We start from the raw sequence: 16,334 nt of genomic DNA, 5'->3' as shown, positions 1-16,334 counted from the left end.
TTTGGAGAAGGGTGTGTGTGTGTCTGTGTGGGTGAAGGGTGAAGGGTTGCTTTATGGAATACACCTGTGTGATGAGACTGCCATCCACTCCAGAGGTGTTGTTTACGTATATGGAAATTCCAGACCGTTCCCCTCCTGGCTCTGCTCTGAGCCTTTAGCACACATGGTGACCCATAGCTTCAAAACAAATATCCCGGCCTCTGTTTCGGGAACAAGTGCCAGCTTAATGACCAATCAAGGATCTCGGGCCTCGAGAGAGGGGGCGGTGAATCAGAACCAGTGTTTTGACAGGTTGATGATGACCTGCTGGGTCCCAGTGAGGACCTCTGATTTTCTAAAGTAAACACCACAGTCCACAGTCCAAAGTCTGACTCTGCGCTGTCCAACTCTTGCAATTGCCCGAGAGCTGAGTAAGTCTACTGTAAAGCACAAAGGAGATTTTTTTTTTTTTTAAATCAGCAGTAAACACTGGGCCACCCTCCCTGCGACGGAGACTCAGGCCACCAAGGTTCAAGTGATACTGTAAATATTTGCATCGCCCCGTTACAGGCAGTATGTTCAATACTGAGCTGGAAATTCATAAAAGGACATTTCTCTTGAATGTAACACTAATACGCTGCAGAACAGTGTGTGCACAGAGGACAGGCCCTCCTTCTAGCCCTCCTACTGGTTCTCTTCATGCCTGACCTTTCAAAACTGTAATATTATCACATGTCATATGCAGGCCTGCTGGAAACCATCTGCTAAAGGCAATGTGGTGGCTCCCTATCACCAAAAAGAAAAAGAAAAAAAGGAAACACCGGCTATATTGGCCGAGCACTGGTTCCGACTGGTTTACTGCTCAGCGTGTCTCACCTTCACACACACAAACACACACGTAGAAAAACAGACGGGGCCACGCACACACGCCCTCAGAGGTTGTTGTTGAGCGACATGAGCCACAAGCGCTCTCCTCGATTACTGTTAAGGGGCTTTCGCGCAGAGACACGAAGTTCTGGGGCTAAGAATAACATTAGGCAGGTCTGCTTCCCGGCAGCGGCAGAAAGAGCTCGGGAGCCACAGAGGGGAGCTGCATGTGCGGACTAACACAGAGTCTTTCCTGCTAATCCAATCCCCCGCCATGTTTAGCCCCACCTCGGGATATTATGTTATGTTTGTTAGTGTGACACCTCTGCTAATAAGGCTGTTTTTACAGAGAGCGAAACCAATAAGATTAACATTAGCCAGGACTGATACAGGCAAAGAAAACAGATTTTTTTTTTCATATCAGGGAGATGGATGTGCTGAAATATTAAAAGGCCCACTATAGATTCCCCCTGCACCCCTCCCTCCCTCCCCCCTAACTCCAGAAGAGCCAAAAAAACAGACTCGTTTGTGGAGGCACCACAGTGTCCTGAGAGATTCATTACAGGCAGATTTGTTCCACATAGTGAAATATGAGTGAGCTCTACTGCCTGAAAATTGCATTGCTCCATAAGCAGGCCCCGACGCCAGAATGAAACCCCGATTTTCAGTCCTAAAGGTCTTAGCTCAGTACGACAACCGCGGCAATTATTTGCGAGGAGGAGATCAAGCCCAGTGTTTATCCCGCTTTGTCTGTCTGAGGCACAGCGGGAAGACACAAAGGCTATGAAATAACAAGCAACGTGTAGGATCGATATCAAAAACACATGCTTACTGCGGCTAGTCCCTTTCTCTGCCACACTGGGTCCTTTTGCCAACAATCAGCACGAGCAAAATTGACCGAACCCTAATTCGAGCGTCTTAAAAATTAACCTGTAGTTAGGAGAAATTGCAGCCATGCTTGACAACCATGTCAGTCCAGCTGAACAAGCATGTGCGCTGCTCCTCTAAACCACAGTTGAACTCGGTACAGTAAATAACCTGACCCGAATAAAGTCAAGAAAATCCTGGAGAAGGCAGGCTATATTTAGCAAACAGCAGCCCGTATGTCAGAGAAAAGAACCAGAAAAGAGCCTTTGCTTAAAAGCGTGTGTGGCTCGGGCTTTGAGCCTGACAGGTCTGACTGCAGAAATCAAACGCTATTACTGGAGACTGAGAGGGGAAGAGAGGAACTTATAGGAGGTGGCAGTACTTTAGAGACTCGTGCACTACTGTAAGACTTATACTATACGCGCATGTGTGTGTGTGTGTGTGTTTTTTGAAGTGTGGGGCTGGGGAGTGAGGAGAGACCTCAGCGCTCAGCTTGGGGCGTATAATCTATGGTTCATTTGCAGCTTTTCTCCCCGGTATGACAAGCCGTTTACAAGACATAGCCTCTGCTGCTGACCCAGTTCTGAGTGGCTGCGTCTCGCGACAAGGCCCTGCCTCCCCATCAGGCCCTGCTCCTCGTCTAACTGACGATAACACCACCACCCTCTGCCTTCGTGAACTGTGGGAAAAAAAAATAGGTCGCCCTGACCCACTTTTCTTCTTTTTTTTCTTCTCTTTTCTCTCCCCTCCCTAACGTCGTGCAAGGAGTTCTGCAGAGCATGATCGAGGGAGACAGTGAAAGGGTGAGGGCGAAAGATAGAGAGAGAGAGAGAGAGAGGGAAACAAAGGAATAAAAGAAGTTAAAAAGACAGGCTCAGACTTCTCTCTGATCATTCCCCACATTCTGGCGGCCTTTGGATTACAGCCGACCGTTATCAGCTGGCCTGCTGCATGTTTGGCAAAAAACCCTCCCACGCCTTGAAACAACAACTGCTCCTGAGGTTAAATACATCTACAGGCCTCTACCATTCCCCCTTTCCACTTCTACCTCTCCTCTTCCAGGTGGCCATTATCTCCCGTCTTACTGGGAATACTAAATAGGAACCCTTTGCCTTATTTAAACGCAGACGCACACGAGCTACTTTGCAGTCATTTGACACCCATGAAAGGATGACCTGTCATACAGCCTAAAAAAATTTTTCCCGGGGTGGTGGGTGGCTTTACTAGAAGGCTAGCTGAAGCCAGGAGCTGCCTTAATGCCTGGTAGCATGCTCTCTGAATGTCTCCGCCAGTTAGCCCAGCTCATAAGATTTCTGAGATCACATGCATGGTCCTCTCATGCAGTCCTCAGCAAGCTGCACCCGCAGTACATCATGACTCTCTCCCTCTCTCTCTGAGGTTAGTGAAGAACAGCTGAGAGTTTCATTCATTTAGAAACGTTTGTTGTGGGACTCGCTGCGTTTTCAGTGTTGATTCCTGCTTGAAGCCACAGTGAAATATCTCGCCAAAGCACACGGTTTTTTGCTGTTGATTTAAATATGAATGCACCTGTCAAAAAATAAATAAATAAATCACCAATCATCAGTCACTACTTGCTGTAGCTTAGCAACCTTTTAGCTTAGCTTCTCCTCGAGACCTATATTTGTAGGAGGCAAACTGACAATTACCTTTAAAAACCTTTAAAGCGACTTACTGAACAGTTCAGTTTGAATGATAGTGTTCCACTTCGTTTTTATTGCTGCAGTAAGCCACTTGTTACCGTGCATTTTACACGTTAGGCCTTTTAAAACCACAGGATGACTTGCAGAGCATTTGGTTACACAAATCTCTTACAAATAGACTGTCGAATAGCTCTCCTGACATTAGCGTGCCTTATGCTGGCACCCCGGCGTCACAGTGTGCCCACGCTAGAATATTAGGCCCGCCAGATGCTAGTGACGACATGTGTTTCGCGTGTACTCATTTGCATCAGCCACAGTTTGACACTTTTAAAAACCAGAGGAGGGTTGACCTGCCACTAAACTCTCACCAGCTTGGTGCTAAGCCCCTGCGTGCTAATGGTGACCTAGTGCACACAGACATGTTGGTGCCTCAGAGACAAGCTATGAAGAACGCTGCTCCACTTTCCCATGCTGCCAGAAATGCTGCAAAAACAGCAGAGCTGTGCTGTATCCCTCTAAGTGCACCAAATATGACCAGAGAGCAAATGGCTGTTGGAAAAAAAGGAGAAAAAAAGCAGAATCGGGTGTCAGGTCTCTTTATTCAACGGGGGTTGGTGGAGGTTCTAGCTAAGTGGGTGGATGTAGGTCAAGCCCTGCCTCTTCGTGAGGTCAACACTGAATGGAAGGGGAAGGTGGCTTAGACAGAAAGAGGCCCTGGATAAACCACATTCGTCTGGCTCTTGTGCCAGCGCTGGCCCTAGACGTGTAAACAAAGTTACACAAGCACACAGCTCCTCAGTGATAACGCTAGGTGTGTGTGTGTGTGTGGAAAAAAAACCCATCACACACGTTACAAAAGCTTGACTGTTGCTTTAACAGTCCAAACGCTCCCTGTTTAATGGCATATAAGTTGGTGACACTTGTTTTATTCTACATAACACAGTTACAGGTGAAGAACACCTCCGATTGGCTGATGCTGTAAACAATCAACCGAATTATACAAGCTACAGGTTTGTCTTGTGTGTACGTGAGCTAAAAGCGTGTCAGGCGGGTGGCGGCTGATGTCTGATTTTAAAATGTCACATCCTGGCGGGTGATCGCCTTAATTTAAGTTGCTCCTAACAAGCGAACTCCCTGCACTTAATCAAGAAAGCTTCTGAGCAGTTGGGACTGCAGGGGAGGCCCACTGGGTGGTGGGGGCTGGGGGTTATCTGTGATTAAAAAATACAAACAAGTGCTGATTTCTAATTTTCACTTTTTATCCAAATTTTTAAAAAGTATTATTCATACGCTAAAGTTAACTTTAAAAGAAGAAATTATGCATCTCAAAATACCGAGGACACATAGATGCTGATGCAAACAGCCAATATCAATACCAAAATTGATATTTTTTTCTATTAATTTTGATGTTTTCATTTTATCTTCATTTCAAAATCTTGATTTCAAAATTACTGGCCAAAACTGACAACAGGTAAATATCAGCATTTTCTCATTTGCTGATGCGCAGATATTAGTCGACATATTGGCTGTTGCTGCAGCAGACTGTTTGGCCCTTAGACAGGTGGAAGACCCTGATGCAGGTACAAAGAAAAATGGTTCTGACAACCAATATTTACTTGGAGTAGAGATTACTACACCATGTATGAAAAGTAAACCTATTCATATTTTTTGGTTATTTTGGATAAACATTCTCACTTTTCTTCCAGTGGCATAAACTATTTGCCGATGGGTATTATCTGGTGCACTTAAAGGGGACTAATTTGGCTAATGTCTAAACTCAAAGTTTTATTTGTGGACTTCACTTGAGTAGATTTGCATGATTTACAGTTTAAAATAATCCTTATTTCTTGGCCTCGGTGCAGCCACTCAGTTCAGCTCTGCTGTCTCAAAAAGCCGCTTCAGCTCCTTTTACGATCAGGCACACTTTAGGTGAACTTTCTTCTGATTGGCTGCCCCTCGTAAACCATATAGTGACATCAAACAGAGCCAAGAGTAGAAAAAAAGGTTTGAAACAGAACAAATAGAGCAGCGATAATCCCAAACCTTTGGCTCATAGGGATCACATATGCCATGAAGCCATGTTTAATATGAACACCCACCACTGTGACAGTAAAAAACCAGAACTACATGCAGCCATAAAGGAGCTAATGAACACAGTCTTGTATAACACCCAACTCGCTCCTGTAAGGGGATCAGTTAGAATATGGTATGCCACAGTCTGCTTTCTAATAATGAGCGAGATGAGAGGCACAAACAGATGAGAATGAGCTCCGCAGAGAAGAAGGAGGAAGAGTACGTTCCTGTCATGAAAACAAGACAGGAAAATTAGTCGTTGGCTCTTCGTAAAGCTGCCACAGATACCAGGTGCCACTGAAGCAGCATTCACGCTCATATCGTGGGTAGACAGGTAAACAAATCATCATATAAATGTAGATGCTGCCCGGATTCATTCTTTTTGCATTTTGATCCTAAATTTAGGACTCATTTAATGAAATATCGTGATATCAGTTATCTCTGAAAGAACCAAGTTGCTCCTGATACAAAAGCATCCTGGAATTTAAGGAATAAATAAGAGTCCCATTTTCTGTCACCACACACACACAACATTGAAACTCAGCATCGTAACAGGTCCCAATTAGCCTGAGAAACAGTGGCTCTCGTTGACTGTCCAGTTCTCCCAGCGTAATATCAAGACAAGTTTCTGGGGGGGGGACCCCATGTCATTTGCCTAAGGTTTATTAAAGCAGCTTTAACAAAGTGGGCTGGGATCCCTATTTACACAGCCATATGGTAAACGTATCCAGGGGCCAGATATGTTAACATTTGAGCATAAAAATACTCTGAAGCAGAGACAGGAGCATGCTCTAAAGTGAGACAGTGAGCCAGCGTGGTTTAAAACAGCGGGGCAGCTGTGGGGAGTGAGGGAAGGCAACTGCAATAACACACATCCTAGCAGCCAGCTCGCTCTGGACATGAATCACTCTGGACATGAAACGACCTTTCCCTGACATATGCTGGTATCAGTGATTGAGAATCGAGTAGATGACTAAACCTGCTCCTTTCGTCAGCACAGTCAGAGTGGAAACTTGTAGTAGCCATTCTCAAATTCAGATAAAGGCTCACTGGAGCCGCACTGCTGGGTCTGACACAACCTCGACCCCGTTTGACCTTGGGAGCGATTACCAAACTGAACGACGGCCCCCGCGGCGACACACATGCCTGTAGCGAGCGTCTCCGCCCCCTCATCCTGGTAGACATACAAGGTTGGGAGAGAGGACAGGGGGTGAGGCTGGGTGAAGGGTGTCACATGATTGGATCTCCTTCTGGAGAGTTACTTAAAGAGCCTCCTCAGCAATCAGGTCAAGGTCATGTTCTAGCCCTAATGCCAAAGGAAAAGAGAGAAGTCTGTGAATGTGAATGTGCGTGCGTGTGTGTGTGTGTTATGGAAGAGTGCACAAATAGAGAGGGGAGGAGGAATGACTACATGTTCAGCAGTCCTGGGTCCTTGACAACTCGAAAACACAAGTTATGATTCTATTAGCTGTATTAATCTTCCTGCTTAGTGGACACTTTTATTCAAAGTCACTTACACGATTATCACTCTTGCACATCTCTTTCCATTTCTACTGCTGGATATTTACTGGAGGAATCCAGGTTAATTACCTTTGCTCAAGGGCAGAGGGTGAGCAGTGTATGAGCCAGCAATCTTCTGGTCACCAGTCCATTTTCCCTAAGTAATAGGTCATATGGCTGCCTCCAGTCATCAGCCCAGTGCTTTCCATCTCCTCTCAAATGGCCTCTCTACCACTGGAAGCCTTCTAACACAGTTATGAGAAAGCTGTGCTGCTGAATCCCAGTCTCTCGGTCTGTTTACCCGGCTGTAGTGAGGACTACAGTGAATAACGTCACCTCGCTAATGGATTTACAAGTGGGCTGAAGGTTCACAAAAGGACGGCATGTTTCTGAAATTCTAGAGACAACTGTGAGTGAAGGAGGGAGGCTGGGGTTATGCCAAATGTCCTCAGCCCTTCCTTTGCGGCATGGGCATGCATTCGTTTCTCATTTAGCTGTGTACCACCTATTTAGCCACGTTCTGTTAAAAAGATATTTATTGAAAGTGCAATGAATCATTTCTCTTCGCTGACAATTTTTAAATGGACCGAAGGGAATCTGTAATGTCCAAGCCATTAGAAGGCTGCTCTCCACGCAGCTCTAATGGAATATTATCTTGGATGAATGACAAATATCTACCTTGGAATTGCATGCAAGACACTGAGTGTTTCAAGGGAAATTTTTTGACATTCCTCTATTTAAAAAAGAAAAAAAAAAGACAGATAATGTGCTGCAGATCTATCTGAACTCGCACAGCTCGACTCTCCACGGCCACCCGCACAGGTCTCTTGTTGCTCAGCAACAATTCAGCTCATCACTAGAAGCCAAAAAGTTACACAATTACAGTTCAAGCCAAACAAGGGTTAGAGGTGTGCAACGTTATTAAGCGAGATATAGCCATCTTTCATAAGGTGTGGGTCTGACTGAATAAGGAAGCGGGGAAACCCCAGATGATGCATTTTCCTCCAGCAGGAACCAAGCAACGTGTGTGAATGCTCGCTGGGTGACAACACCGCCCTGCAGGGGAGGTGTCGTTGGGCTGACGGTGTCCAGCCGTTGCTCCCGGATACAACAAAAGTTTAACAAAGCCTCAATCTGGAAACACAAGCTCAGAGCTTATAGTATATATATGTATGCCCTGCTCCCTCTCTCCTCCTCCACCGCCACCACTCACCCCCCGCCCCACCCCTCCACTGTGCTGTGCAATATATCCATCATTCATTCATAAATTCTGAAAACTCCTCTTTAGTTAATTGCCTGGGAAAATTTAATTTCAAACGAAAGCTTTTAAAAGAGAAAGATATAATTAAGTTGCAGGGATCTCTCTGCCCGCCCCCCCACCCCCCGTCCAGGGGTGCCAAGGGGACGTGTGCTGTGAGCTGTGGAGCTCTGCACCGCACTGCTCCGTGTCAGGGAAGTCATACACCCATGTTTAAAGCAGAACGTTACGTAAAGCCTCCCCCTCTGCACAGGCTTACTGCACCAGACGCTGTGTCCTTGCCTGGGCTGCTCAAGGTTCCCAAAAGGACAGGCTGCTAAGAAGTTAGGAAGGACAGGGCCCTGTGATAGCCTGCAAAAAAAAAGAGAGGGTAGACGGGAGGGTGGGTTGCTGCTTGTGACAGCCTTGGACTTTGAATTCAGCGCCAGACAGGCTCATGCATCAATCCCTCAACTTACAAAGACAAGGCACTAACCTTGACGAGGCCAGGGACTCTTCAGGAATGAGTGGCATTTTCACTTAGCCCCAGCTTCTCCCCTGTAGTCCTGCCACATAACCTGCTTAAAATAAGACACAGTTGAAGAACAGTTGACCTCAGTCACTGGACTCTGTGACCCATCGTTCTAGCCCTCAACCCTCAGGTTTCTTCCACCACCCCGGGGGGGGGGGGCTTCGCTACAACACATGGGGAGGTCGCATAAATAGCATTTAGTGCACAAGATGCCTGTCAGAAAGTGTTTTGTTTGAGTCACCGCACACGCTCGAGTGAATCCACGTTTGCTGTGATGCTCGGGATTATCACAGACTTAATTACATCCATCCTCCGACTGTTGCAGCTAGACAATTCTAACAAAAGCTGCAAACACACAGACAAGCATCTACTGGCATTATGCTGTTTATGCCACTGCAGGACAACACGGCAGACATCCTCCATCACGTGCACGCACGCAGGCTGGGCATGCCTGCCGTCTATGAGCATCTGTCCTCATTCCCTTTTGCAGCCTGCCCACTCTGACACGCCTGTGACACTGGCCTGCTTGTGTCGAAGCACTTTCCCCCCCTCATCTGACTGCAGCAGCATCCTGGCTGCACACTCACCACAAGAGTAGAGAAAACCTCCCTACTGCACCTCTACAGCCCCCGGGGCGGCAGCTCTGCTATAGGTGCAAGAGAGGCAAAGAGAGCCAGAGATGGAGGGAGAGAGCAGAGGGAGGGGGAAGTCAGTTCCACTCCGCTCCGCTGCTGTGACCGCACCAGCCCGGCCAGGAAAAGAGTCAGCTTCTCTCACATCACCCAGGAGGTCTGCTGCTCCACGCTACATCTCCTCAGTCTTTACTTAACGTACCAGAGGAGTGGTACAGTGGAGACTTGATGTTACCACACTACAGGCTAGCTTGATGCCGTTTCCCTCCTCCGCTTCATTGATCTGCACACTGGGCCTCGGCGGTGGTTGTTTTCGAAAGGGGCCGATGCTTCATGTGGGTAATTTATTTGACCCGTAGTATCTCGCTCTTTCAGCCTTCCGTCCTCGATTAGCGAGTAATTTCAGCAAAGTCTAAATAATTCACGGCAACTGCAATCAGCAGCGATCAATTGGGGGAGATAATTGAAGGGCCTGTCATTGCAGCCAAGGCCAAGGTGAAGTGTGAAGGCAGAGGGGCGGAGAGTTGGAGGTGAAGGCGAAAGCCAAAAGGGAGGAGGAGGCGGTGGTGGGTGCAGGGGGGCACGAATCATTCAACAGATGAGTTCTGGCTAGTATAGCTTTCAGGGATTGCAGAGAAGGAGTCCATCTTTCTTCCTCACATTTCGTCATTCCAGCCTGCATCCAGGAGCGGTGGCTGTAAAGCAGCGTTTAGCAGTTACTGCTTTGTCATCAAAATGAGTCTCATTGACTTTGGCTGCCTTCTGCTCGTGACAGAAGCAGGAGCGCTGTCTCTGAATGAGACACAGCGGCTCGCTATGACTGAGAGCAGAAATCTTTTAAGTGGGAAGACACCACAACTGCCCCCACGGTGATGTCATTTCCAAAAGCAACAGCAAACTTCTGTAGTTCCACATCACTTTCTGACTGTGTAGGCATTCTAGGGGGAGAAAAATCGGAGAAGATGCACTGAAAATACACCCCGATCAGTAAACGGCACACATGCATCTTTATGTGTGCTTATCTGCGTGACCCATTTCTGCTTGGTTTAGAATAGCGGTGTTCCAGTAGTAATTTGAATGTCTATTTCAATTCAGCACTGTTGGCTTCCATCAGTCTGTATTTATGCATTAGTCAGTCAAGCCCTGATATTTTAGCCTAGTGCTCATTACAATCATTTTCAAGAAATTTGCTTATGTAAAAGCCACTGACAGACGATCGGAGCCAGGGATGCACTGACAGATCAGCTGAATATCGGCCGATAAGTTATCAGCAGATAAGACTGCATTTACTGATATCAGTTTGGGCCTTTAATTTTTTTTTTTTTGGGGGGGGGGGGGTTCAGGCTGTAGTTACTCAGATTTTGAATTTAGTATGAAAAATAATCACATTACAAGACAGGAAAAAAAAAGGAGAAATGTCATTACAGATTACAGGCTGGAGGGGGGGTTTGGCGTGTAGGTAAGGTTTGTGCATTTCTCTAAAAAATGGTAAACATAACAAGAAAGGACTGAAAAAGTATAAATATGGAGTATCGAGCAAACCTTTATTTGTGACACAGGCACTGGGCAAGAATTTGTATGGAAGAGGGGACAGAGAAGATTAGCACTACTTAATAGTAAATCAGAGAAAAGTGATCATTTCAGCTTGTTGATTGAACACAACACTGACTTCTGTCTTGTTAATTAGAGATAAATGTTTCATTCTGACTGTGAAATTTACAGCACAACTGTCACGTGTAAATCTTTTTCCTGTTACAGCCGCACTTCTGACCATTGTTATTAGAAGAGTGTCTGCTGAACAAACAAACGATAAATGGAACAATAAAATGATTTGGTTTAATGCACGCCCCGCGCTGGCATTATGGAGCCCAAACAATTAGAGAAATGAGTTTGTGGCCCAAAGGTGTCTGGTTTTGAATCCTCAGTGGGCCGACAAGAGCGCGGGCCTGTAAGTAGATGAGAAATGCACTTCTGCTCCTCACATCTACTGTCAAAGTGCCCTTGAACAATGTTCGGTGGCCAACAACACAAGTGCTGGGCATCTCCCAGGTCTATAATAAATCAAAAACTCTGCAGTAAATGCATGACACTTGTTCTGGTAGATTGCACATTAGTTTTTCTTTTTTTTTTTCTTGCTGCCGAGTATCTCAGCAATCAAAAAGCGGACGCCACTCTCAATTTCTGTCCACCCTGTGCTCGTGCTGTGGTCTATGACAGATTTCCAAACAGTAAGAGTTTGAGCTGGCACAGTGGCAGTAGTTAGGGAAGCTGCTAGTAGAGGTAAGTGGCTGGGCAAGTACTCTGTGGAGTCATCCTGTGAAAAAAAATACATTTTATTACAGCGATTTCTCCTTTACATAATTCAAAGTCACAAAGTAGCAACAAGCAGGGGGATTCTGAAATTACTTTGTGTTTTCCACGATGTGCAAAAGAGATGTGCAGAACACACCTGCAAGAGCACACACACACACACACACACACACTCATGTCAAAACTTGCCACTTTCATACAGCAGCAGCAGCAGCGGCGGCGGCGGCAGCAGTGTTTTGATGGCAGATAAGATTCTGCAGTAATGAAAGGCAGCCAGTGGACAAGAGAGGAGAGAGTTCAGAGTCCAGTCTTGTGACTGTTGAGCAGCCTCGGCATCATTTGCATTTGGCCATTTGAATGTCCTCTGGTTCTGTTGCAGGCTACTGCACATCACTCAACAGCAGCTCCCGGGACAACAGCAGATGGCAGAGTCAAATCAAGCCCCGTCCAACACAGAGGATCCTTTGAATTACAGCACGCAGGCCAGACACTCAAACACTCACAAAGCACAACTTAAAAAGTTGGGCTATAAACGTGGAGGTTTTACGTTATCTGTGGCAACAGAGGACAAGCTGAACTACCTTGAACATCTTGTGTAAGTTCAGGTCAAATAATTAAGCAGCTTAAATGTTCAACAAAAGAGAGGCTAAGAGACAGACCCCCAGACACAGGCAGTATTTAGAAGGCTTTAAGAAAGTTTGACTTTTCTCTGCGTTACTTTAGATTGGTAGCCTAAGCAGTTATGTGGAAGGCAGAAAATTAACTGAACCTTTTTTAAAAAGCCTCATATTCCAACATCCAAACAGGTTATTTCAGAAGCTGAACTGCAGCTTGTACTCTGCCCTCTTTCCGGTAACTCTCAGAAAACTTCAGCCCCTGACCTTTTGCCTCCACACGGATCCAAAGTCCAATGAAGCAATAAGATATTTGTGAAAAAAAGGAACACCTACATAAAGGCCACTCAGAAACTCTCGCCGAGAAAACATCCAAGCCTTTGAGATCTATCAAAACACATCTGACATGACGGCCAGGTGATGTGACAGGCTGCAACAGACCAACTTGAAATGATGGGTGTTTTAGTCTGCAGACTAGACTAATCTCTATCAAAGGACCCTGGGGAGGGTAAAGGCATTCAACATTTTCAGAGGTGGTGTAATTAACAAGCAAAAAAACAACGAGTATTAATGGGAATCACCAACTAAGCCACACATCAAGTGCGCACCTTTTTTAGTGCATTAAAAAAAGCATTACCTTGATTCTGACTGTGTAATAAAGTTGTTGTAGCAACACTGCTTTGCAACATTTTTAACAACCTTCGCCTACACTGTGTTTACTGTACATGCTCAGGGGTTAGTGTCACTGTCCCTGCTTTCCCCTGAGTGCTACTGCAGTGACACATGCAAAGTCTTTCTCAATGAATATTCAACCCAAATTCATTTTTACACCCAGTGGACACAGGTGGCTTTTAACACCTTGAAACAATCACATATGAGTCAACGTATAAGACCCTTTAAGCTCGGAGGGGCATTAAAAATCCCTTAAGACTTGCCAACTGTAATCTACACACCGGTGCAACTGTGAAGCGTTTCCCTTTGGTGGTGCTAAAACTACAAGATGGGGGGCTGTGCAGTGTTTTGACCCGACGTGATGAACTACATTAACTGTACTAACGTTACATTACAGCTGCCGTGCTCCAAGCAGAAGACGGTGCGCACTGTTATTAAATTAAGCCAACGGGTGACATTAGTCATTCGGTGTTCGTGCTGCCAAGCAGACTGACAGCCCAGAATACACTGTGAAAATTAGCAGGAGGGTTTCAGGAGATTCAGAGGCGGTGTGTGCGTGAATGGGGAGAAACATTTATAGAGAAATGCCTCTATCGTGGGCCTAATTTGAGCCACTGATCCGAAGGATACGGGCACTGGCTACCGTCACTGAGCGGCTGTGCGGCTAAATGGAAAGCCACACGGGCAGGTTTATCCCCCGCTTCTTTATGCAGCGATTTCAGCGACACATCCATAAGCGCCCCTGGCCGCCGTGCGACACACAAACAGCGTTACCGATCCCCGACACAAACACACACATACACACACACACAGAGAGAAAAAAAGCGCACGATCTAACCACTGCCCGACATACGCGCACCCGTGTACGTTTCCACCCGCAGCAGTATAATAATAACATTGTCCAGACGTGACAGTGCGCTCGTGTACAGATTCCCTTACCTGCGTTCGTCCACCCCACAGTCAGCCGGAGAGGCGCATCGTTATCATTCGACAGGAGGAGGCAAATCCAATGAAAACGGTCGCGACACTTTTGGCAGGAAGCAGAAATGGCGAGGCAGGCTTCGAGGGAGGAAAAAATCAAGTCCGAAATAATTTCTAATAAGCCTCGTTTTGATTTGATATGATTTTTTAATTCTACAAATTAATGCTGCGCCTGTGAGCGAGCCGAGGTGTGGAGCGCGTATTCTGTGGAAATTGTTTATTCTCGGAGTCCCCTCGCTGTGGAGAAGTGAGCGCAGACAGCTACACTCCTCCTCCTCCGCCTGCCGCTGACACCACCCTTAAAGGAACAAGCCTTCGCCGCTGCCCACATACTCCCTCTGCTAAGAAGGAAGCGCTTTTTAACATTAGATGTACAGCAAATGGTCTTAACGCTGTTTTTTTCTATATTAAACTAAGTCATATACACCGCCTACGGTTTGTCTCACACCAAGGGACATACAATCGAAATGCTTAATTAGCAGATTATTATTTAATCATTTAAATTATTAAGAATGAGCTGGGCTAAAATGACCTACCAAGGAGGGGATCTTTTTGGTTACGTCTCATTCTGTCTTACTTTAAAAAAGAATGTTCAAAAAGTTATGAATAAATGCTGATAAAACTTTGTAGGTGTGTGGAGTGGGGTCATGTTAATAATCCAAAATTTCCACCAACATCCACAAAGGTCTTCGAGGTCAAGTTAACAATTTGTTGGCTGAAAACTTTCATAAAATGCCTGTTTTCTTTAAAACCTACTGCCCGTGTTTGTATTGGCAACAAATAAGAAATGATACCGGTATATGGAGATTCTAAATATCACATTATAGCTTGCATCCAAATATCATGTCACGTTTGACCTCTGATCTCATTTTTACATTTCACACCTGCTTTTCTTCAAGCTGAACCAAAATGTGTTCTAACTTTAACGAAAGAACTGTCAAAAGAAAGAGAATGAGCTGCCTGGTTAGTTAGAAACATACTGTAGTAAAATGTTATATAATAATCAATACCTGTTATCCATTACCTGCTGCTACATAATGCTTACATACAAAATACAGCTCTTTTCTCTTAAAAGTGAATATTGCCCACAGAGTGAGCGACCATTCTCAGATTCATTCTTTTTATTATTATTTTTGCTTCATTTTTTTTTATTACAGCATGTCTATATAAATAGAGAGTGTAATTCCTCAAATGGCCACTTGAGGCTGCCTCAATTCCCAGTTTAACATCCTTATTAAAACTTTACAATAAAAATCACCATTTTTCCAGGTTGGCCTCTGCAGATAGCGTTCACCATTGTAACTATTATGCTGGGAGATTTTTTTCATGATCTTTTTTCTGTAGCTTAGCATTAGGGGTGAGGGTGCTTTCTTTAACAGGTGGGGCCTTTCTGCAAGGCCTCACCTTCACTAACTGAAGTCACTGAACACGACATCTCAAGTCCACTGGTGGCTTTTGTTAGCCTGTGACTTAGGGCTAATAAGCACATAAATGTATGTGTTGTTGCACCCATACAATTTATGAATGCTGCTTGCTAGCCTTACCCTAGTCCAAGTATATTAACTGGATTCTACATATTGAACCCTCAGTGTTAGCATTTCAGCCATGTCCGTTTTGAAGTGACCCTTCTTGGACAAAGCGGTGGAGTGATGTTATTAGCTAGCTCGCAAACTTGACTTTTGATTTGGTGGTTGATGGTTTCAGACTAATACACTAGAATTTCAATAACAATAACTTTGTGGACGGCCAGTACCATGCAGCACAACATATTATTCGCCTGATAATTCAATTAAAAATGTTCCATAAGGCACCAACATGGTGCAAATATGGCTGAGAGGTCGAGTTCAATAATTCACACAAGTGCAGGTAATAGCTGCTTATAGTGGCACATCCCAGGCCCCTAAATTTAAGCCTAAACCTGATATTTTAAACATATTATAAAGTTTAAAAAAATGTTTTCTTAATGTTGCAAAAGTGGACATTTTAACATGGGAGTCTATTGGTTCACTATTGGAGCCAGCCCCATGTGGTCACTAGAAGAACTGCAGTTTTTGGCACTGGCTTCACTTTGTAGTCCTCAGGGTTGCCACTTGTTCAGTATTTGGCATGAGCCTGTGTTACCTTCTTAAAGACTTTGTTTTATTTAACTGTATTTGGATGTATAATTTGTAATCTAATTATTTAATACTACCAATATAAGTTGTTCCAAAGGGTTGACAGAATCATGCTTGTAGTAACAAATGCTACATTAACATTAACCACAGTGGTAACAGTTGCAGTTGTAATTGTAACAGCAGCTGGTTTACCTATATATAACAACCTCCAAAAGGTCCTTTAAAATGACAATAATAATAATTAAAAAAAAATTCTTAAAGAGGGACTTTTATGCTTTACTGCACAAAAACTGGT

At 45.0% G+C, this 16,334-nt stretch overlaps 1 protein-coding gene across 1 annotated transcript in view; it reads right to left on the bottom strand.

Moving 5' to 3' along the window:
* Window positions 1-14,195, bottom strand: part of nrip1b (nuclear receptor interacting protein 1b) — a 37,691-nt gene extending 23,496 nt beyond the window's left edge. The window contains exon 1 of the mRNA XM_031755852.2: window positions 13,884-14,195. The gene's annotated coding sequence lies outside the window, so the exon portion shown is untranslated. The remainder of the gene's footprint in view (window positions 1-13,883) is intronic.
* Window positions 14,196-16,334: the final 2,139 nt, after the last annotated feature.

The sequence above is a fragment of the Oreochromis aureus genome, linkage group 10, assembly GCF_013358895.1.
Source record: "Oreochromis aureus strain Israel breed Guangdong linkage group 10, ZZ_aureus, whole genome shotgun sequence".
NCBI classification, from domain to species: Eukaryota; Metazoa; Chordata; class Actinopteri; order Cichliformes; family Cichlidae; genus Oreochromis; species Oreochromis aureus.
Note: the sequence above shows the minus strand (reverse complement) of the source record. Positions and strands in the feature narration are given on the sequence as shown.